This window comes from Rhinatrema bivittatum, chromosome 2, assembly GCF_901001135.1.
Source record: "Rhinatrema bivittatum chromosome 2, aRhiBiv1.1, whole genome shotgun sequence".
Taxonomy (NCBI): domain Eukaryota; kingdom Metazoa; phylum Chordata; class Amphibia; order Gymnophiona; family Rhinatrematidae; genus Rhinatrema; species Rhinatrema bivittatum.
Genome location: NC_042616.1, coordinates 318,423,592 through 318,446,466, shown reverse-complemented (window position 1 = coordinate 318,446,466; position 22,875 = coordinate 318,423,592).

The following is a 22,875-nucleotide window of genomic DNA, read 5'->3' as shown; positions in this document are numbered from 1 at the left end:
GCCCCTGTGACATAGTAAGTTCAAAGGCTATCAGCGCCATTTTGAATACCGGCAGCCGAGGATGTGAGTGCAGGAGATGGCTCCCAGATGCCCCGCTGGACCACCAGGGAGTTTTGGTAAGTCTTGGGGGATCAGGAGGGTGGAGGGTTGTAGTTAATTCAATTTTAGCTGCTGCCAGTGCATGCGAGATTGAATAAAATGATATGCTCTCCATGCTCTGAGATTTACTCTGTGGCACCCATAGGTTTGGAAGTTGTGGGCACAGGTCCCCAAGCAATCTCCAATGTGAGTGGAGGCATCCACTGCCACTAGATCATAAGCCACAGTAGTCTGCAGAGGAGGCTGGCCTTTCATTCATCCTCTGATGGTGCTTCTGGTAAGTTCTATGCTGTGGGGGGCGACATTCATATTGTCCCATTGCTCCAGCAAACTCAAGATTGGCACTTTGCTTGTCCATTCACTTGGGAGTGTTCTCTCGAGCCCTCTCCTATCCACAACAAACACCTCCTGCATTTTGTGCAGTAATGGATTCCCCCTGGCTCCTGCACAATGACCTTCCACTACCTCCGTAGTGAGGTCCCAAGTAAATTACCTTTTTCTAGCTCCCTTTACCACCAACTTTTCCCTTCACAATGCCTCTGTCCCAGTAGAGCATCAAATTGGGAGGGTTTCAGGGAGGGTCGGTGCAGCAAGGGACAGACCTCTCTCCCTGGTCTCTTATTTGTAACCCATGAGTGATTGCTCTATGGTATTTTAACCCTGCTCTAGACAGCCAGGAGTAGAGTTACCAAATTTGTATACTTGGGAACTCTCAGAATTTTATCCTGAGACTCGGGGAATTTTCATCAGTTACAGGGTCTCAGGAGAAACACTAGAAATCTCAGGGCTTTTCTCTATACAACTCAGCTACTCCCCTTCCTCAGTAAGCTTGCAGAGAACAGGAGAATTGGGGAAAGCCTGGAGAAGACACTGCAAGCAGCATGTGAGGAGAAAATGGAGAGGGGATGCAACACACAAAACTCAATCTACAGCTGTGATTCCAGGTCTTGGGAATCATTCAGCTATGGGTAGATTGAAGATGCATAAGTCATGGAGCTGAGAGTTAAGGGGGATGGTGCAAAGAGAGTGCTGGGGTGAGGGAGAGATGAAGGGGAAGTATGCTGGGTCATCTTGGAAGGGGGGATAGGCAATGGTAATGGGTGGGAGAAAAAGTTAGGATTCATTGGGTGGGGGAGTTGAAGAAAGAAAGCTGATACATATTATTCCATTCCTTCTCCCTCTCCCACTCTCTGCTAATCTACAGCAATCTCAGGGTGACCACAATTGAAAAGTTCCCTGGTATGCAAATTTACCTATTAATGGCAGCACCTATGACTCCACGTTCACAAGACTGTGAACACGGAGGCAAACTAGTACACATACAGTGCCGACCCGATTGTCAAGGCAAGGAAGTGCAGGCAGGAACTTCCTTATATCGTTCCATCAATCAGGACGCGTCGCAGAGCTAGGACCAGCCCCTGGCCCTACAAGAGGCCGGGCAGTCCGCACATGCGCGCGTAGGGGCATGGTCAATGCCACTGGAGACGCCGAACTCTGGCGTGAAGCCTGGTGCGCAGTGGAAGGCCCAGTGACCGCCGCCACGGGACTTCGAGGCCTAGAGGAGCTCGCGGCTGCCGCTGGGGAGGCCAACCCATGACCTGCAGAGGAGCTAGTGAGGTGAACAGGCCCGTGCGCGGGCCGGGCACAGATAGGGCGCGCAACATTGTGTTAGTGCGTTATTGCAGTTTGATAAATAGGCCTCTTTGCTCTAGTCAGCTATCGTAGGAACTCCAGGTCCTGCTAAAAATACATCCTCTTAATATCTTTGTAGGTTTCCTGTTAGGAAACCTAATTGCAACCAGCAGTATAAAACTAATCCCAGAGAGATTCTTTGTTGTTTTTACTAATATACTCAACATTTTTCCTGTTAATACACTCTCTTTCCATGTATTGATTAACGATTTTTGGGGGAATGCTTAAATTGGCTTATATAAAACTCCCTTAATATTAAGGCAGTTGCAGGAGGATATTTAATAAAATCTGTCACAGCTACTGCTAGTAATTCTTAGGGGAAAAGAAATATCTCTCACAATGAATGGCATTCAAGTCCCTGCGTGAGGATGAAAAATACAACTCACTCAGGATCCCTATTACAGATTCAGGTGGTTTGTCATTTTAAAAAAAATTGAACTACATGACAGCAGCAATAATTATTATAAATGTATTTTAAATTTTTTGCTGACAAGGCCATTTTGGTCAGAACTGTTGTCAAACATGTATTCTTGACATTGAAGAAGCTCACTTGAGCCATTTTGATTATTTACTTTTTGGAGAGCATTGATAGAAAAATAAATGCTAAGCTGGTGAGTCAACAGTGTCACTGGGCATTTGCTAACTATTGCAGTCAAAATTAAAGCCAAAGTCGGGGCTAAGCTACATTAAGATCAGTGTTTTGTAAAAGAAAGAGGAAAAGAAAACAGACAGAGAAAACAAGTGTCTCTGTGTTTAAAACAGAACAATGGAAAGGAGAAAATAAAAAATATTGTTTTCCTCTCTGTGCGGTGTGGTTAATATCATGTATTTCTGAGACCTACTAGCACCATCATTGTAGCAACTATTATTTGCGCATGTGATGTGATCTTGACTAAAAAATCCCAACTCTCTTATTATACAAATAATTTGATAAGTATTAATCACAATTGAAACAATTTTCATCCAAGAAAATCTTTAAACCAACCTTCCATGATTTAATCTTAAAATAAAATAGAATCCTCACCCCTCTAAAAACCCATTTGTTTCCACACATCCACTCACATACACAGCAGAATAAACTGTATACCTTATGCAAAAAATAATCACACCCTTAGCAATAATACAAATTGTATCCCTAATCTTGCAACAAAATATCCACAAGAATTTTCACCCAAAGAGACAACGAGTTTGCCCACCTTTTATAACATTTACCAAACAAAAAGCAAATCTTTCAGAAAAAATTATATTCAGAAATGTTCTTCCAGGATTATATAGGTCATAAATGACCACAACAAAATAAAGCCCCTATAAAGGCCTTTGTTTCACCCATAACTGGGCTTCCTCGGGGGATTAGTAATGGATCCTCCCCCAGATAGAGGTTCACAGTCACGATGAATTTTCACACCCGCGGTACTCTTTCACAGTGGCATCGGTAGATAGTGGTGTGAACGTTCAGCATAATCCTCACTCAGTGGCAAGAAAAAATAATAATATAAAACATCAGTTTCTAATTCAGGTTTTTCAATTTAAAGCGGCAATGAAGCTAGCAAAGGGGGTTATTTACTAAAGGTTTATCGCACACGAAAAGGGCCTTTTCACATGCGATAGAATGTAAATTAGCTGGAAGGGAGGGGTCGGGGTGGGGAGGGTAGGGGGAGGAGGAGGAGTCGGCCACGGCACCGCTGCCAGTGATAATGTGAGGAACATTATCACCGGCAGTAGCTCAGCGAATAACAACACCTTTTACAATGTCATTATTTGTGTGAAAGGCTGCAGCCAGCTGCGCTGCGGCTGGCGAAATCACACCGCTGGGGTGCGAACAGCTGCGGCCTTTCACAGACCTGCCTCCCCCCTTCGCCCCCCCCCCACCCCCTTTTTCATGGGATTCATCATTCGGCAAAGAATGATGAATCCAGCCCAAAGTTTGCAAACCCGCAGCCACTCTTCAGCTGCGATATCATATATATTACTGAGACATATTTTGAAAAAATTGATCTGACTAGGAAAAGAATGTCTTTTTTGCTCAGCTGGAATGTATACTTACAGTCTCTGTCTCCTCAGGCAAGGAACATGATTAAGAATGATTGCTAAGTTTCTAGTTATTGGACACCAATGTATTTCTCTTACTTTTGTTTAATTTTCTAACACATAGATTTGTTGCTTTTGTAATTGCTCCTTTTAGTTTTGCCCACTGTTGTTCCACCTCTCCCATTTTCTCCAAGTCTTCAAGTTCCACCTCCAGGAATTTTCTCATTTTGGCAAAGTCTGCATTTTTGAACTGAAAAATGTGGGTCTTCGTATCACTTCTCCGCAACTATATCTTTCTTGAGATGCGGCGACGAGAATTGCACACAGTTTTCAAGGTGTGGTTTCAACATAGAGTGATACAAAGGCATCATGACATCCTCTTTTTTTAATCACCATTCCCATCCTAATAATTCTTAACATTCTGTTTAATTTTTTGACTGCTGCAGCACACTGAGCCGACGATTTCAAAGCATTATCTACTATGACGCCTAGATCTCTTTCCTGGGTGGTAGCTCCTAATATAGAAGTTAACATCGTGTAACTAAAGCATAGGTTATTTTTCCCTATATGCATCACCTTGCATTTATCCACATTAAATTTCATCTGCCATTTGGATACCCAATTCTCCAGTCTCACAAGGTCTTCCTGCAATTTATTACAATCCACTTGTGATTTAACTACTCTGAATAATTTTGCATCATCACCAAATCTGATTACCTCACTCGTCATATTCCTTTCCAGATCATTTATAAATATATTGAAAATCATTGGTCCTAGTACAGATCCCTGAGGCACTCCACTGTTTACTCTTTTCCACTGAGAAAATTGACCACTTAATCCTACTCTCTATTTCTGTCTTTTAGCCAGTTTGTAATCCATGGAAGGACATCACCGCCTATCCCATGACTTTTTACTTTTCTTAGAAGCCTCTCATGAGGAACTTTGTCAAATGCCTTCTGAAAATCCAAATACACTACATCCACCGGTTCACCTATATCTACATGTTTATTAATTCCTTCAAAAAAGAGAAATAGATTTGTGAGGTAAGACTTGCCTTGGGTAAAGCCATGCTGACTTTGGGGGTTATTTTTCAAAGCATTATCGCGTGCGTTAGGGCCCTATCGCATGCGAAAAGGGCCTTTTCGCATGCGATATAATGCAAATTTGCTGGAGTGGAGGGGTCGGGGAGGGGTCGGGGCGGGCAGGGGAGGAGTCGGCCGCAGCACCGCTGTCAGCAATAATGTGAGGCCTGCCCCCCCTTCGCCCCCACCCCCTTTTTCGCGGGATTCATCATTCTGTGAAGAATGATGAATCCAGCCCTTTATTTGCAAGTTTCTGCTATTTCAAATGTGTCTTGATATAGTAAAGTGCTGTGAATTTATTGCAATTTTTCTATAGATGTTTAAAGCAGCTTCTGTTTAATAGTGTTCTTTAGAATAACTTTATGTTTGTTTATTTGTAGTGGCGGCTTATTTTGAAACACTCTGTGGGGCTTAAATTCACAGAAAGCCATGATGACAAGTAACACCGCTGAATGCAATTTATAAATTTTGCAGTTGTGAAAAAAGTACTGGCCAAGAAAGAACAGCGCTGTATGTCTTTGTTTTTGAGTTTTCCGCTTGACGTTGAAGTGAGCGGCTTTAACAACTATTTATGTTTGAATATGTTTATTAATTTCAAACAAAATATATGGAACAAGTGAATATATAGACAACCATAGTACAATAGAAAAGGGGTACAAGGGTTTACTGTTCCCACTGTACCCATGATTCTGCACGATAATTGCCTGATGTTTAAATTCTTTAACAATGGAGCAGAGGCGGTGCAACCATAAAAATTGCCCCACAGGAATATTCTCCCGGAGCCTCCGTGGGTGATGACTCAAATAGGACAACAGTGAATTCCTGTCAGTAGTTTTATGATGAATAGTGGTAAACAAAGTGTCATCATGTTTAAATATGACCACATCTAAAAATGAAACTCTCTCACCACTATGTTCAAATTAAACTGTAAATTATTATCCTTTGAACTGAGCCATGTCAGAAATGTGAGCCAATTTTTATGGTTGTGCCACATCTGCTCCACTGTTGAAGAATTTAAACATCAGACAATTAACATGCAGGATCGAATTTTTTTCAAAGAGGGTATCCCTGTAAGATCATTTAAAAAGCCTATAAGAGGGCTTCATTTGCAAATTGTGAGCTGCTGTTGGCTACCTCTCAAAAAAGATATATTGATCAGCAAATTTGCATCATACCTTTCTCTACTCATACCAGAGATATACAAGATATTATTTTGAAACACTGGAATATTCAGAGGCCATATGACATTTGTTAACAATCTCTCATCTTTACTAAAACTTGGGACATGCTCCGCTCGCAGCAAAGATGAAGGTCCCGTTGAGAGTGAATGTGTGTAGAGAGGTGTGTGTATGTGTGTGTGAGAGAAGGGAATGGGGGTATGAGAGAAGTGAGGGGAGGGAGGAGGGGGAGAGAGAGGAGTGGGTAGGGAGGGTAGGGTGTGTGAGAGAGGGAGAGAGAGAGAGTGGGAGAGGGTGAGTGAGAGAGAGCCGGGGGTGAGAGAGCAGGGGGGTGAGCAGGAGGGTGTGAGAGAGAGCAGGCGAGGTGAGAGAGCAGGGGGTGTGAGAGAGAGCAGGGGGGATGCTTGAGTGTGGGTGCCAGAGGGAGGAAACCTGTATGAGGAGATTGTGAAGGAGTGTGTGTCTATGTGTGAGAGATTGGGAACTGGTGTGGATGAAAAAGGGATCGTGTGTATGTAAGGCTGCTAGCTTGTGTGAAGAGATTGAGTATGTGTGAGAGAGAGCTTGTGTGATGGGATGTATAGAGAGAGACATAAGTACTTGTGTGAGGGTGTATACCTGAGAGAGAAAGGGAGCTTGTGTGGATGTGTATGCAAGAGAGCAGGACCCTGTATGAGGTGTGTGTGCAAGAGAGTGAGGGAGCCTGCATGAGGGTGTGTGTACGTGCACTAGAGAGAGGGAGCATGTGTGTGAGAAAGGGAGGGGCAGAGGGTGCCTGTGTGAGGGGCAGTACTGAGAATGGGGTCAAACTCTGGGAGTGGCGATAGAGTGGAAGGGCTTGAGCCTAGAGGTGGAGGGGAGAGATTCTGGCAGGTAGAGGAGTTGGGGCCTGAGAGGGCAAAGTGGCCAAGAGAGTAGGGAGAGCGAGTGGAAGGGACACTCTTACAGTGAATTTCTAGGGAAACTCTGCTCAAAATATTTAAAATTCTGCATCTTTAAATAATAACTTTTTTCTGTATTAATTTAAAAATGTAATTACTTAAAGAATGTCATATAAATTGTGTTATTTTGACCAATATAACATTTGCAGAATTTTGCAGAATTTTAAGTTTTTGTGCACAGAATTTTAAATTTTTTGCACAGAATTCCCCCAGGAGTAATAGTAATAGAAGAACATTCCATTAATAGCATGAACAGTGTACATGTGTTACCAAACTAATATAATCCAAGCAAGAGTGACATTGTAGACAAGGATGACAAAGGATGACTTAAACCAAATTCAAATTTGGTATATACATTTTTAGAAGTCATCTACTTCAATGATAAAATTGATGCGCGCCCCGTCCGCACCTGGCCCGTGCACGGGCCTGCTCACCTCGCTAGCTCCTCTGCAGGTCACGAGTCGGCCTCCCCAGTGGCAGCCGCAAGCTCCTCTAGACCTCGGCATCCCGCGGCGGCGGTCGCCGGGCCTTCCACTGCACACCAGGACTCACGCCAGAGTTTGGCGTCCCCAGTGGCGTTGGACACGTCCCTACACACGCACGCGTGGACCGCCCAGCCTCTTGTAGGGCCAGGGGCAAGTCCTAGCTCCACGGCGCGCCCTGATTGAACGTATAATATAAGCAAGTCCCTGCCTACACTTCCATGCCTTGGCAATCAGGTTGGCACTGTAAGTGTACTAATTTGCCTCCGCGTTCACAGTCTTGTTCCAGACTTGTTCCAGCGTCCTACTGTTCCAGCCTTGTCAGCGTCCTTCTGTCCAGCGTCCTTCTATTCCAGCATCTGTCTGTCCTGTCTCCCCAGGTAGTACCCTCGGACTGTCTCTCTGGTACTGACCTCAGCCTGCAACTTGATCATTCTGTTTGCTGCCTGGATCCTGACCTCTGCCTGCCTTGTGACCTCATCTGACCTCTGGAACCTGACCCCTGCTTCGTTGACTACTCCTTGGACTGATCCTCGTATTCTGACCTCGGCTGCCATTGACCACCTCTCCTAATTTTGGCTTTGTCCCTTGCCTAGTCATCGCCTACACTGTACTGGCCTTCCTTGCTCCTCCAGACCTACAGCCTAGAGTCCAACCACGCTCCCTTGCTGCTTGTGGGCACGCCTCTCTACCACCTCTCCGGGAGATCCTGCGAGGCCCACCTAAGTCCAAGCGGTCCGGGACCCTACAGGCTCCACCCGGGGGGACCGCAGGCTTCCAGTGGTGAAGCTCATCCTAGCCTCTGTCTCCTCCTGTGCTCCACCCCTTGGGGTCAGGTGCTTCCTGGTCCCTACCAGGGAGCTGTTCTCCTCTGCTCCAGGACAAGGGTCCATCTCCAAGTGCAACAAAAATGTGCCTTTTATTATTGATGTTGATGTGCGGAATTCAAATAAGACAATTGTAACAACTAATTGGTTACATTTTACTTCTATGTTTATTGCATAGATACTGCATAGATAGTAGAATTTGAATCATAAATTGTAAACTTACAATAGGTCTTGTCATATATTTAGGATTGCATAATATTTCACCTGTCCTGTTCATACAACACTTTAAAAATTAAATCCGCAAAAGATTTAATAAAATGTATTATGAATCGAAAGGTCCAAACTTTTTTAAGATGGCACTTGCCATCCATTGCTCCTACCATGTGACAGGGGTCGGCCATTGGCACCGATAACACCTGTCACATGGTAAGGGCAAAGGGCCATCGGTGCCATTTTGTTTACTGGCAGCTGACAGCCCGAGAGCGGGAGATGCCTCCCGGGTCCCCCGCTGGACCACCAGGTACTTTAGGAAAGTTTTTGGGGAGTCGGGAGGGTGGGGGATGCTAAATAATTAGATTTAAAGGGTCGGGTGGGGTTTTTTTTCCGGCTCTGGACAGCCAAAAAAAGCGGTGAGAACCGCGGTTCTATGAACACAATATCGGAAACGATTCCGGAAACGATTCACATCTCTAGTAACAACTATATTGCACATTCACCTTTGTATTCCTATTTCTCTGTATAGATTAAGAACCTGAAGAAGAAGGCCCAGGAGCTCCACTGGATAAAGATGAGGTGGCTGGGCCAGTCACAAACCAGGTAGGATGGGTCCGGAAATAAGTTCATGGAATGGCTTTTAGGGAGATTTTCACAAGGTATGTTAACATCCTGTTTCCATCACCAGACACACTATTAGCCTACCACTCAGCAACAATCTGTTTTTGACTTGAACTTAAACAAATCCTCATGCAAACATACTTAGATCATGGCATTTCTCTAGGTCATTGCAGCACTGTCATGAAGTGTTATTTGGAAGGCATCCTCAGGCCAAGCTAGAAACCCTTCAGGGTATTTGTACCCACTCCTAAATTTAATACCATTGAAAGCATATGCCCCCTACCCTCTACAACTATGTGCTGAATCATGGTCCTTGATACCTTGCTATGTAGACCAAAAGCCAATGCTAACAACCCTGAGACTGCATCTACCACTGAACCCATTTCACAAGTGAGGCACCATCAAGTAAAATACTGCTGAACTGGAGCTTCCTTATTTCAAGGAACCACATCTAGGTCTAGTATTTGCTTCCTGTCTCACTGCTCTGATAAAGGTTGAGAAGGATAGCTGGTTTTATATTCAGTGATTGGATCGGCAGGATCCACATGGAGTATGTTCTCTCTCAGATATCTGCATTAAAGTAATGCATACTTACGCATTATTATTAACATGAACATATTGTGCTGCTAACATGGTATGTAACAACACTTTAATGCACGTGCATTATCAGTGTAACTGTATAGATTACTTAGAATGTACATACCTTATGTGGAAATCATTAGTAAATACAGTGTTAAATTTGACATGCTAGTATGCATTAAAATCAACCATTAAAACACAGAAAGGTTAGCGCATCTTACTAAACAGGCCTCTTAGAGTAGTTAAATTTAATCACTCAAAGATGGTAATTTTCAAAGGGGTGAATCTATCTACCAAACTCCATTGTTAGGTGCCTAGATCCATTTGTTTCAACTATTGGCTAAAGAACGAACTCTGTGAATTGTAACAGCAGAGGGCAAAAGACATCTAATGAAATAACTGGTCTGCCAGGAGGGTTAATTGGAATCTTGTGAATCTTTGGGAGGGTTTAAATCACAAGCCTGTTTTAGAAGTGCTGGAAAATAAATCATGCTGTTTTCATCTATCCACCTATTATTCAATCCTAGTTGAATCATAGCATCAATTTCCTTTTTATATCCATTGGTAGTGTCCATTTGTAGCTGTCAGTAAAAATTTGTATCCGACAGTTATTTTAAAGTGGTGATGCCTCCCAGATGTACCTGCAGGAGAGTTGTTAAATTTTCTTCTCTGGGAAGACAGGAGATATATTCCAAAAAGCATTTTTTTTGTCTTTCTTCCCTGCATTCCTGTGTTTTCTTTTCTTCTGAGCTTTTAGTGTGTTTAAAAAATGTGAAAAGCATTATTAATTTAGGTATCTGAACATCTGTCACAGGAACTGTTATATCAAGTTGGTGAACAGCAGTAAAACATGTTTTAATACTAATAGAAATAAAATGTAAAACATCTGATTTTTAATAAACCCTTAGGTTGATTGGTCATTTTGTTAACAATCATAAATATTAATAATAATAATAATAATAATAATAATAATAACCATTATTATAAGTTTAAAACATGATTTCCCTGTGAATTCCTGTTAAGATATGGTATTTTCATGATTTTGTCTCTTCTGCTTTACAGTGTAGTGTGTTTACAATGTATCTATCAGACTCTCCTTACTCTTGTTTACCCAATAAGAATGTACACTCCATAATGCAAAAAAAGCATGTTTCTAAATAAGAAAAAAATGTAAGCAGGATGCTGGTGGCCATATTTACAGTAAATCCTCAAAATTATTTAATCAAGCATTTCCTTTAAGTTCAGGGAACAAAAAAAAAAAAGATATATTGTGAAAATCCATTCCTTCTGATTTTATTGTATTAAACTTTTATGGTTTCTGACATATCCAGAGAGAATATCCCAGAAAAACATTCTCATGAAGAGGAATTTAATGTTCTGTTTTATAGGAAGTTCAGCAGAGAGTGGCTTCCTTTCAAACAGAAAGAGATGTATACACATGTAAGGGAGTATCAACCTACCCTAGTCAATATTTACCTACAGTAAGGGCCAGATTTTCGCGCGTACCCCCGAAAACCTGGCCGAAGTACCCCCTGCGCACGCAAGCCCCGGGACGAGCGTAAGTCCCGAGGCTTTCCTGGGGGGGGCGTGTCAGGGGGGCGTGTTGCGGCGGCGCATCATTTGGGGGCGGGGCCACGGGCATGGTTCCAGCTGGGGGCGTTTCGGGGGCATGGCATGCTTCAGGCAGGCGTAACATGTACATCAAGAGGTAGGGGGGTTAGATAGGGCTGGGGGAGTGGGTTAGGTAGGGGAAGGGAGAGGAAGGTGGGGGAAGGTGGAAGGAAAGTTCCCTCCAAGGCAGGCTGCACAGCTCAGCGCATGCAGGGTGCCGATTTTGGGCAGCCTTGCGCGCGCAGACCCCGGACTTTAATGGATACGTGCGGCTACGCGCGAATCTATGAAAATCCCGTGTACTCTTGTTTGCGCCTGGTGTGCGAACAAAAGTACGCGCGGGCACAGATTTATAAAATCTACCCCTAAGTGTCTCCACAGGCACGTCCCAGTGATGTAGTGAAGAAGGTGTACTGATTTAGCAGACACTCCCCAATGTGAAGTGTGTCATATTGAGCGCTATTATAAAGGAGAGAACTCCCTAAGGTTTCTTGTTCTTCTCTTCTATCTCCTATCCTAGGACAGTGGCTGAGTCTCAATGGTGGAGTTCCCAACATTCCAGGTGCTGGAAGTCTCCTTAGGGTCCATGAGGATTCTGAGAATGAAAGGACCAGAAATGAATCATGGGGTGCCATATCCATTGTCTACTTTGGTTACTACCTTAACAGATATAAGAAGTACATAAGAACATAAGAACATAAGAAAATGCCATACTGGGTCAGACCAAGGGTCCATCTAGCCCAGCATCCTGTTTCCAACAGTGGCCAATCCAGGCCACAAGAACCTGGCAAGTACCCAAAAACTAAGTCTATTCCATGTAACCATTGCTGATGGCAGTGGCTATTCTCTAAGTGAACTTAATAGCAGGTAATGGACTTTGTTACGACTGGGCTCCGGTCAGGAGTCGTGAACACCACCCAGAAGGGTGGCTCCAGGTTGAGAGAGACAAGAATGGCTAGTACAGGGTCTGGGTCCAGGCTGGGTCAGGGCAGGCGGCAGATAGCAGTGTCTAGGTTCAGGCTGGGTCAGGGCAGGCGGCAGATAGCAGTGTCTAGGTTCAGGCTGGGTCAGGGCAGGCGGCAGAAAGCAGAGTCTAGGTTCAGGCTGGGTCAGGGCACAGTAAGCAGGGCAAGGCAGGTCAGAAGGCCCGTAGGCCACACACACACACAGAAGGCCCGTAGGCCACACACCGTAGTCGGGGCAAGGCAGGTCAGAAGGCCCGTAGGCCACACACACACAGAAGGCCCGTAGGCCACACACCGTAAGCAGAGCAAGGCAGGTCAGAAGGCCCGTAGGCCACACATACACAGAAGGCCCGTAGGCCACACACCGTAAGCGGGGCAAGGCAGGTCATAAGGCCCATAGGCCACACACCGTAAGCAGAGCAAGGCAGGTCAGAAGGCCCGTAGGCCACACATACACAGAAGGCCTGTAGGCCACACACCGTAAGCGGGGCAAGGCAGGTCAGAAGGCCCGTAGGCCACACACACACACAGAAGGCCCGTAGGCCACACACCGTAAGCAGAGCAAGGCAGGTCAGAAGGCCCGTAGGCCACACATACACAGAAGGCCCGTAGGCCACACACCGTAAGCGGGGCAAGGCAGGTCAGAAGGCCCATAGGCCGCGCAAGGCAAGGAAAGGCCCGAAGGCCGCGCAAGGCAAGGAAAAGGCCCGAAGGCTGCGTAAGGCTAGAGCAGGGAGCCCAGGTGAGCTCGATGCCGAAGCCCCGAGGCAACTGTCAGGCAGGGTTATAAGGGCATACCCAGAACATAGAGTGGACAGAGGAGATGGACCGGGCCTGTCAGGAAAGCTAGCACTAGAGGGACCCCTGGTGGTGAGGCGGTTGCACTGCAGCCAAAACTGTAACAGTACCCCCTCCTCAAGGCCTCCCCCTCCTCCTGGGTCCCATCTTAGCAGGGGGTACTCAAAGATGAAATCAGACCCCTCCGAGGGCAGCAACAGCTGGAACGATTCAACAGGCTCAGATGGCTGAGTCAGAAAGTCTGTTAGTGGTACCGGTTTGAGCCCCTCCGGGGGTGGCAGCAGGACTGGTTTGAGCCCCTCCGGGGGCGGCAGCAGGACCAGTTCAGCAGGCTCTTCTCGGGGTAGTGCAGCAGGCTCGGGCCCCTCTCGGGGTGAAACAGCAGGCTGGAACACCTCTCCGGGCGTTGTGGTAGGCTCGGACCCCTCTCGGGGCGTTGTAACAGGCTCGGACCCCTCTCGGGGCGATGAAGCAGGCTCGGACACCTCTCCGGGCATTGTAGTAGGCTCGGACCCCTCTCGGGGCGTTGTAACAGGCTCGGACCCCTCTCGGGGCGATGAAGCAGGTTCGGACCCCTTTTGGGGTGATGAAGCAGGCTCGAACACCTCTCTGGGCGTTGTAGCAGGCTCGGATACCTCTCGGGGCGTTGTAGTAGGTTCGGACCCCTCTCGGGGCGATGAAGCAGGCTTGGACACCTCTCGGGGCGATGAAGCAGGCTCGGACCCCTCTCCGGGCGTTGTAGCAGGCTCGAACACCTCTCCGGGCGTTGTAGCAGGTTCGGACACCTCTCCGGGCATTGTAGCAGGTTCGGACCCCTCTCCGGGCGTTGTAGCAGACTCAGACCCCTCTCCGGGCGTTGTAGCAGGCTCGAACACCTCTCTGGGCGTTGTAGCAGGTTCGGACCCCTCTCGGGGCGATGATGCAGGTTCGGACCCCTTTCGGGGCGATGAAGCAGGCTCGGACCCCTCTCGGGGCGATGAAGCAGGTTCGGACCCCTCTCGGGGCGATGAAGCAGGCTCGGACCCCATTCGGGGCGATGAAGCAGGCTCGGACCCCTCTCCGGGCGTTGTAGCAGGCTCGAACACCTCTCCGGGCGTTGTAGCAGGCTCAGACCCCTCTTGGGGCGTTGTAGCAGGTTCGGGCCCCTCTCGGGGTGATAAAGCAGGTTTGGACCCCTTTCGGGGCAATGAAGCAGGCTCGGACCCCTCTCGGGGCGATGAAGCAGGTTCGGACCCCTCTCGGGGCGTTGTAACAGGCTCTGACCCCTCTCGGGGCGTTGAAGCAGGTTCGGACCCCTCTCGGGGCGATGAAGCAGGCTCGGAACCCTCTCCGGGCGTTGTAGCAGGCTCGGACCCTTCTCGGGGCGATGAAGCAAACTCAGATGGCAGAGCAGCAAGGTTAGAAGTAGTGTACATGGAAGACACAGATTGTACTGCCAAGGGCTTGATACCTCGAGCCAAAGTCTGAAGCTCCTGATTTTGTTTCTGGAGGAGCAGGTTAGAGAAGGCACAGGCCGTTCTAGGACATCTAGGGAAGGTGCTCATTACAGGCTGTTCAGCAGCTGTGGGAAGCAGAGCCCTGCTCGGGTTAATGAGTTCCATCTGTTTTTGTGCTTGATCTCCTAGAACGGAAGCCCTAGAAGTTCTCTTGGCCAGGTAAGTTTTTGGTTTTCCTGAAGTATAAGTTGCTTTTTGGTGAAAAGTTTTGTGATAAGTTATGCTACAATCTTCTGTTAGTAAACTGTCCAGGGTGAAAACATTCCTAGCTGAGCCAGAAGCAGGGCAGAGTGTGATAGTTATGGCTGAATCTTTATGAGGAGACGGTGGCCCGTTAGCTGTGCAGCGGGGGCAGGGTTTGCCTGGAGGCAAAAGACAAGGAAGACAGAGACACTTCCACCAGCCTGGTTTGGGAGAATTGCAATTAAGGCATTCTTGGTATACAGACACATTTCTTTTGTGACAGTTGCTGCATATCCAGTGCTCCTGGTCCGAGAGCTGACAAGCTAAACAGTTCAGGTACGTAGGATAATTCAGAGTTTGACAAATGGTACAGATAATAAACCGTGAGGACTCACCGTCTGAATACTGAGTCCTTTCTGTCTCTCCCAATGTGAATGGCTTCGGCATACTGTTATGACTGGGCTCCGGTCAGGAGTCGTGAACACCACCCAGAAGGGTGGCTCCAGGTTGAGAGAGACAAGAATGGCTAGTACAGGGTCTGGGTCAATGGCTGGGTCAGGGCAGGCGGCAGATAGCAGTGTCTGGGTCCAGGCTGGGTCAGGGCAGGCGGCAGATAGCATTGTCTAGGTTCAGGCTGGGTCAGGGCAGGCGGCAGATAGCAGTGTCTAGGTTCAGGCTGGGTCAGGGCAGGCGGCAGAAAGCAGAGTCTAGGTTCAGGCTGGGTCAGGGCACAGTAAGCAGGGCAAGGCAGGTCAGAAGGCCCGTAGGCCACACACACACACACAGAAGGCCCGTAGGCCACACACCGTAGTCGGGGCAAGGCAGGTCAGAAGGCCCGTAGGCCACACACTGTAAGCAGAGCAAGGCAGGTCAGAAGGCCCGTAGGCCACACATACACAGAAAGCCCATAGGCCACACACTGTAAGCGGAGCAAGGCAGGTCAGAAGGCCCGTAGGCCACACACACACAGAAGGCCCGTAGGCCACACACCGTAAGCAGAGCAAGGCAGGTCAGAAGGCCCGTAGGCCACACATACACAGAAGGCCCGTAGGCCACACACCGTAAGCGGGGCAAGGCAGGTCAGAAGGCCCGTAGGCCGCGCAAGGCAAGGAAAAGGCCCGAAGGCCGCGTAAAGCTAGAGCAGGGAGCCCAGGTGAGCTCGATGCCGAAGCCCCGAGGCAACTGTCAGGCAGGGTTATAAGGGCACACCCAGAACATAGAGTGGACAGAGGAGATGGACCGGGCCTGTCAGGAAAGCCAGCACTAGAGGGACCCCTGGTGGTGAGGCGGTTGCACTGCAGCCAAAACTGTAACAGACTTCTCCTCCAAGAACTTATCCAATCCTTTTTTAAACACAGCTATACTAACTGCACGAAACACATTCCAGAGTTTAATTGTGCGTTGAGTAAAAAAGAACTTTCTCCGATTAGTTTTAAATGTGCCCCATGCTAACTTCATGGAGTGCCCCCTAGCCTTTCTACTATCCGAAAGAGTAAATAACCGATTCACATCTACCCGTTCTAGACCTCTCATGATTTTAAACACCTCTATCATATCCCCCCTCAGTCATCTCTTCTCCAAGCTGAAAAGTCCTAACCTCTTTAGTCTTTCCTCATAGGGGAGTTGTTCCATTCCCTTTATCATTTTGGTAGCCCTTCTCTGTACCTTCTCCATCGCAATTATATCTTTTTTGAGATGCGGTGACCAGAATTGTACACAGTATTCAAGGTGCGGTCTCACCATGGAGCGATACAGAGGCATTATGACATTTTACGTTTTATTCATCATTCCTTTTCTAATAATTCCCAACATTCTGTTTGCTTTTTTGACTGCCGCAGCACACTGCACCGACGATTTCAATGTGTTATCCACTATGACACCTAGATCTCTTTCTTGGGTTGTAGCACCTAATATGGAACCCAACAATGTATAATTATAGAATGGGTTATTTTTCCCTATATGCATCACCTTGCACTTATCCACATTAAATTTCATCTGGCATTTGGATGCCCAATTTTCCAGTCTCACAAGGTCTTCCTGCAATTTATCACAATCTGCTTGTGATTTAACTACTCTGAACAATTTTGTGTCATCTGCAAATTTGATTATCTCACTCGTCGTATTTCTTTCCAGATCATTTATAAATATATTGAACAGTAAGGGTCCCAATACAGATCCCTGAGGAACTCCACTGTCCACTCCCTTCCACTGAGAAAATTGCCCATTTAATCCTACTCTCTGCATTTGTTTTCAACGAATGTGCAATCCGCAACGCATAAGTCCCAGTACATTTTATTCGTGGGTTTGTGAAACGCATGGTGATCCCCAAGAAATGAAACATATATTAGTTTCATTTTTTTGGTTCGCAGTGATTTCTTAGCGGCCGTTTGAAATAGGAGAAGGCCATGTGGGAGTATCCATAGCAAAAACCAGCCCTTTCCTTTGAGTCATAAGTGACCTCACAGCCCTGTCATAGAGTGGGTCAGACAGGTTGGCAAGGAGATGAAAATGCAACCTATCAGAGCTAAGCATTTATATAATGCAGCCAATCACCACTCTCAGTGCTCTGTGATGATGTTCCTGCTAATGCTGTACTATTTATACCTTAAGCACGTGGCGTGCTACGCACTTTTTTCTCGGGTGTTGTCTAGGGAGGTGGCTTTACTCAGAACTAGTCTGAGTGACTCAAATCTATATTCAATTGATATTGCTGCTTGTGCTTGCTACTTTGATAGAATTTTACATTGAAAAAGATATTTGTTTATTTTTGCTGCTGTGCCAGCCAGGCTTCTTTTACTTCACTTTTTTTTTTTTATTGAACTCAGACTGTCTCTCTGTTTTTCCCACTGAGACAAGCTGCCAGCAATGACATTTTGCTGCTGATCTTACCCCCCTGAGGTAAGTTACAGGCAAGGTTTGGGTGGTGTGGGTGGGATATAGTGTGAGAGTTGCAGTGGCTGTCTGGGAGTTGGTATTTTCAAAGAACAAGCAGCATCACTGTAGGAATTGGGCTTGCTCAGGCTTCCAGTCATTTCTCTCTGTGTGTGTCTGTGTGTGTGTGTACTTTTACACACACACACAGACACACACAGACACACACAGTGTAATTACTGTGCAAGGGCTAATAGCAGAGGCAAGCAAATGGGACATCTAATTAATTTTGGCATGATTTTATGCAGAAGCAACACCCAACAGTACTGCCATCTGGGGATGGTGGCAGTACCAGTCAGGGGATCCCTTTTTCCAAGCAGTGGAAAGTGGTTGAAAAGGAGCAGAGTCAACCCACACCCCCTGCCATGTGTCAGAAGTGACAACCCACCATGGAGGAAATGGGGTGGTGTTCGATAATGCTATCCTGGGGCAGGAGGCAGGCAGCCTCAAACGTTGTAACCAGGAGCATTGGGGAAATGATTGCCATTGAGGACCAGCCCTTCAGGTAGTGGAGAATGTGGTTTCAAGCATTTGCTGAAGGTCTTAGTTCCAAATTACAAAGTCCCCTCCAGAACCACATTTAGCAGAAAGGTCATCCCCAGCCTGTACAACCAGTACCACAGTCGCAATCAAGTATTGCCAGCCAAGGCAGAGGGGAGTGTGCATTTCACCTGTGATATCTGGACTGCCATGAATGCTGCACACTCTTACCTCACCCTGAGAGCAAACTGGTAGGACCTGGCTGAGGCAGGGGCAGGCAGCAGCTCTATTACTGAACAAGTATCAGGGTGGAGGTGGGCTTTACTGCACACCTACCTGACGGATGAGGCCCATACCTCAGCCAATATTCTAGCATGCATCAGACAGATGCTAGTGGACTGGCAGCTACACCAGCGAGACAGGAGTCTTCACGCAGGGTCATTGTTACAATGGTGCAAACATGGTAAAGGTAATATGCAACAGGCGCTTTCAGAACATCCAATAATTTGCACACATTCTTCACCTGGTAGTGAAGTCAGCTCGGGTTGGAGTCCAATCACCAAGAGAATGAATACCTGCATACGTTAATACATAAGTACAGGAACATAGCAGAGCACTTCCACAGAAGTGTGAAGGCGGGGCAGGTTCTCCGACAAAAGCAGACTGATTGGAGGTGCCTCACAAGCGTCTCATTCAAGACATTGGTACCCGGTGGAATTCCATCTATATGATGCTGCAGAGGTTAGTGGAGCAGCAGACACCCATTCATGAACTTTCTGCAGAAATGGACATAGGTGTGCAGAGTCCCCTAGGGCATCAAGATTGGTTAGTCATGAGTCAGCTGGTAAAAATCCTGCAGCCCTTCAAGGATGCCATGGAGGAGCTGAGTTCCAGAAGGTCCACCTTGGCTGACATCATCCCTATAGTTAATTTTCTGGAGGAAAATTTGGAGGGCTTTAAACAGGAAGAGAGAATGACAGCAGAGGTGCTGCATTTCTGGACTGTTTGCAGAAGCAGATGCAAGAGAGATTAAGACCTTTAACAAAAGACCACACATACATGCTCGCCACAGTCTGTGATCCCTGTGTGAAAGGGAAACTCGCCCTACAGTCCGATTGTCTCATATTTGTGAAGGACCTGCTGTTAGTAAAAGTCCGTGAACAGAAACCACATAGGTAGAGACAGATTAGGCATAAAGCAGAGGAGGAAACAGTGGGCACTTCAGAGAGTAGAGGAAGCCCAAGCAGGAGCAGCACTCTGTCAGCGATAGCTAGTACTTCCTCCTCCACTTCAGTAAGCCAAAGCCATGTTGCCCCTATAAAAGCATCTGTTCTGGAATGGGCTAGAGTGAAAGCAGCTGGGAAGAAGGACTCTCAGCCCACCCAAGCAAAGGAGACACCAGCACAAATGTCAGTGACATGGTATCTCACAGAGCCCATAGAGGACATGCAGACAGATCCGCTGGCATATTGGGCACACAAGTCCACTGTCTGACCACACCTAGCCAAAGTGCTTCAGCGATATCTGACATGATCACCAACCAGTTGTTGCGATTGGCGGTGGCCGATCCCCTAGACCAGCCACACTTACCAGCAGCAACAGGCGCAGCAGGGAACCAGCAAACCAGCCCCTGCATCATGGCTGCTTCAAGGCTCCTCAGGCTGCCACCAGAAGCGGTCGATGCAGGGCTCCTCGGCGCTCCCTGCGCCGCCATCATTGAATGCAGAAACAGCAGGAGGCTGGCAGCACTGCTCCTGCAGGGACGGCTTCTGTCAGATGCAGACACTTGGCTCCTCCCCCCACTTATCGGAGCCATGGCAGTAAGTCATTCTAAGCTCCCAGGAACCGCTTCCTGTTCAGGACTATTTAAGGAGGCCTTTGAGCGTTCCACAGTGCCTTTCAATAGGTCCAGTTTGGTGTGTCCTCTGCCTCGCTTGCCTGACTTTGATTCTGCCTCAGAATTTGGACTCTGCCTTGCCTGCCGCCTGCCTGACCCTACTTCGGATATTGGACGTTGCCTTGCCTGCCACGTGCCTTTGACCCTGCTTTGGATGTTGGACTTTGCCTTGCCTGCCGCCTGCCTTTGACCCTGCTTCAGATATTGGACTTTGCCTTGCCTGCCGCCTGCCTTTGACCCTGCTTCGGATATTGGACTTTGCCTTGCCTGCCGCCTGTCCAGCCCTTACGTCTCTACACGTACCTGACCTCAAACACTGTGCCTGTCTGTCCAGCCGTTACATCACTACAAGGGCCTGACGTCAACCACTGTGGCTGTCTGTCCACTGTCCAGCCCTTACATCACTACAAGGGCCTGACCTCAAATGCTGTGCCTGCCCGTCCAGCCCTTACGTCACTACAAGGGCCTGACCTCAGCTGCTGTGCCTGTCTGTCCACTGTCCAGCCCTTACGTCACTACAAGGGCCTGACCTCAAATGCTGTGCCTCTCTGAGTTTAGTTCTAGTATTTCTAATTTCAGTTTCATGTATTTGTGCATCACTTCTTTACAGAATATTATTTTTCCTGTTTTGCAACATTTGGAATGTAAGAACATAACAAGCTGACTTAATATGTTTGTTTGGAGCTTGCATATTTCATATGCTCATTAGTTTTCATAACCTTCATAATATGGGCCATTTTCCCTAAATCTTTTTTAGGTACCAACATTAATGTTTCTAGTACTATAGAAAAATGATGGTAGTTGCACTCTAGGTCATCCTCTGTGCTTCCATAGTTTACAGAGGCACAGTGGAGGGTACAAAGTCAACATAGGTTGATATTGCAGATTTGGACTTCAATAGCAGTTTTCTTATTTCTGAGAGCTCTTCAAGTTCCTTTGCCATCAGCTGTAGTGCATAAGCAGTTAATAGCTTCTGGGTATTCAGTAGATGCAAACGGAACCACACTTTTGAGGCCAACCCATTCTAGGGAGCCCTTTCTTGTGCAAAGGAAAGGGAACAGTCCCCAAGTGTAGCCAGCCTATCTCTTAGTACCCGCCGACCCATGTTGAACCAGAACCACTGTTCACATGGAAACCTCCTCCACATCGACTCACTACAGTTTGAAGGCTCATGCTTCACTCTAGGGGCCAACCCATTCCAGGGAGCCCTTTCCTGTGCAAAGGAAAGGGAATTCTCCCCGAATGTAGCCAGCCTATCTCTTAGTACCTGCCGACCCATGTTAAACCAGAAACGCTGTTCACATGGAAACCTCCTACATGTTGACACACTTTGAAGGCTCAGGCCCCACTCTAGGGGCCAACCCATTCCAGGGAGCCTTTCCTGTGCAAAGGAAAGGGAACTCTCCCCGGGTATGGTCAGCCTCTTAGCACCTGCTGACCCATGTTGAACCAGAACTACTGTTAACATGGAAACCTCCTCCACATCACCACATTTTGAAGACTTGGCTCCACTCTAGGGGCCTACCCATTTCAGGAAGCCCTTTCCTACACAATGGAAAGGGAACTCTCCCCAGGTGTAGCCTAACTCTTAGTACCTGCTGATCCATGTTGAACCAGAACTGCTGTTCACATGGAAACCTCCTCCACGTTGACCCACCACACTTTGAAGGCTTGTGCTCCAGGGGCCAACCAATTCTAGGGAGCCCTTTCCTGCACAAAGGAAGGGGAACTCTCCCCAATTGTAGCCTATCTCTTAGTACCTTCTGATCCATGTTGAACCAGAACCACTGTTCACATGGAAACGTCCGCCGCTTTGGCCTTCAAAATTCTCGTTTGTATATCTGCTTCGTCTACCAGTTTTTAAAAGACCAGCGAGAGCTCACTTGATGCCAACGGAACCACCCCACTCTAGGGGTGAACCCATTCTAAGGAGCCCTTTCCTGTGCAATGGAAAGGGAACTCTCCCTGGGGCCAGCCTGTCTTGCCCCTATCAAAACCACAGGGACCTGACTACCTCAGCTCTGCCAGCCTGTCTTGCCCCTATCAACTATCTTTCTGCCACTCTGCCTTGCTGCCAATCACCAGATGACTCAATCAATTCCTTGTGGTGTTCTTGCCACTATCATGGTTCCTCAGTGTGTTGGTGCTAGTCTTTCTGCTGCTTTGTCCCTTTATCGGCACCTTGTGGTTTTTTCTGACTCTCTTTCTGCTTGCTATGTTCCCCCTTCATTGTGCTGTAGGATGTTGATGCCACTTGTCTTGCCACTTTGCCTGTCGTGCTGCCTTCGAGGGTTCATGCAACTGTTATTGGTGCTCTCTTTTGAAGCTGTGGTGTGTTTTTGACACTCTCACTGCTGCTTTGCACCTCTGTTAAAGCACTCTTGCCACTCCTGGTACCCCTTTGCCCCTTTACAGTGCCTTAGGCTATTCATGCCACGTTGGTGCCACTTTGCCACAGTCTAAGAACCTTGGAGCTCTTTTCTCATTCAGATGATTGCTCCCCAGAAGTTTCATCAGAATTGATAAGAAAACCCCAATTCTGCAGCCAAAAATAGGCTGCAAATATTTCCCCCATTGACTTTAATGGTAAACGAAAAACAAATGAAACTAATAAACGAATTGGTTTTTCCACCTATGAAACTAATGAAACAAATTTGGATCCCAGCGAAATGAAAAAGGAAATGAAAATAATTTTTTCCTTCTGCACATCCCTAAATTAAGAAGTGGATTTAAATTCTGGAGTCAAAAGGAAGATTGGCAAGCTTGTGAATC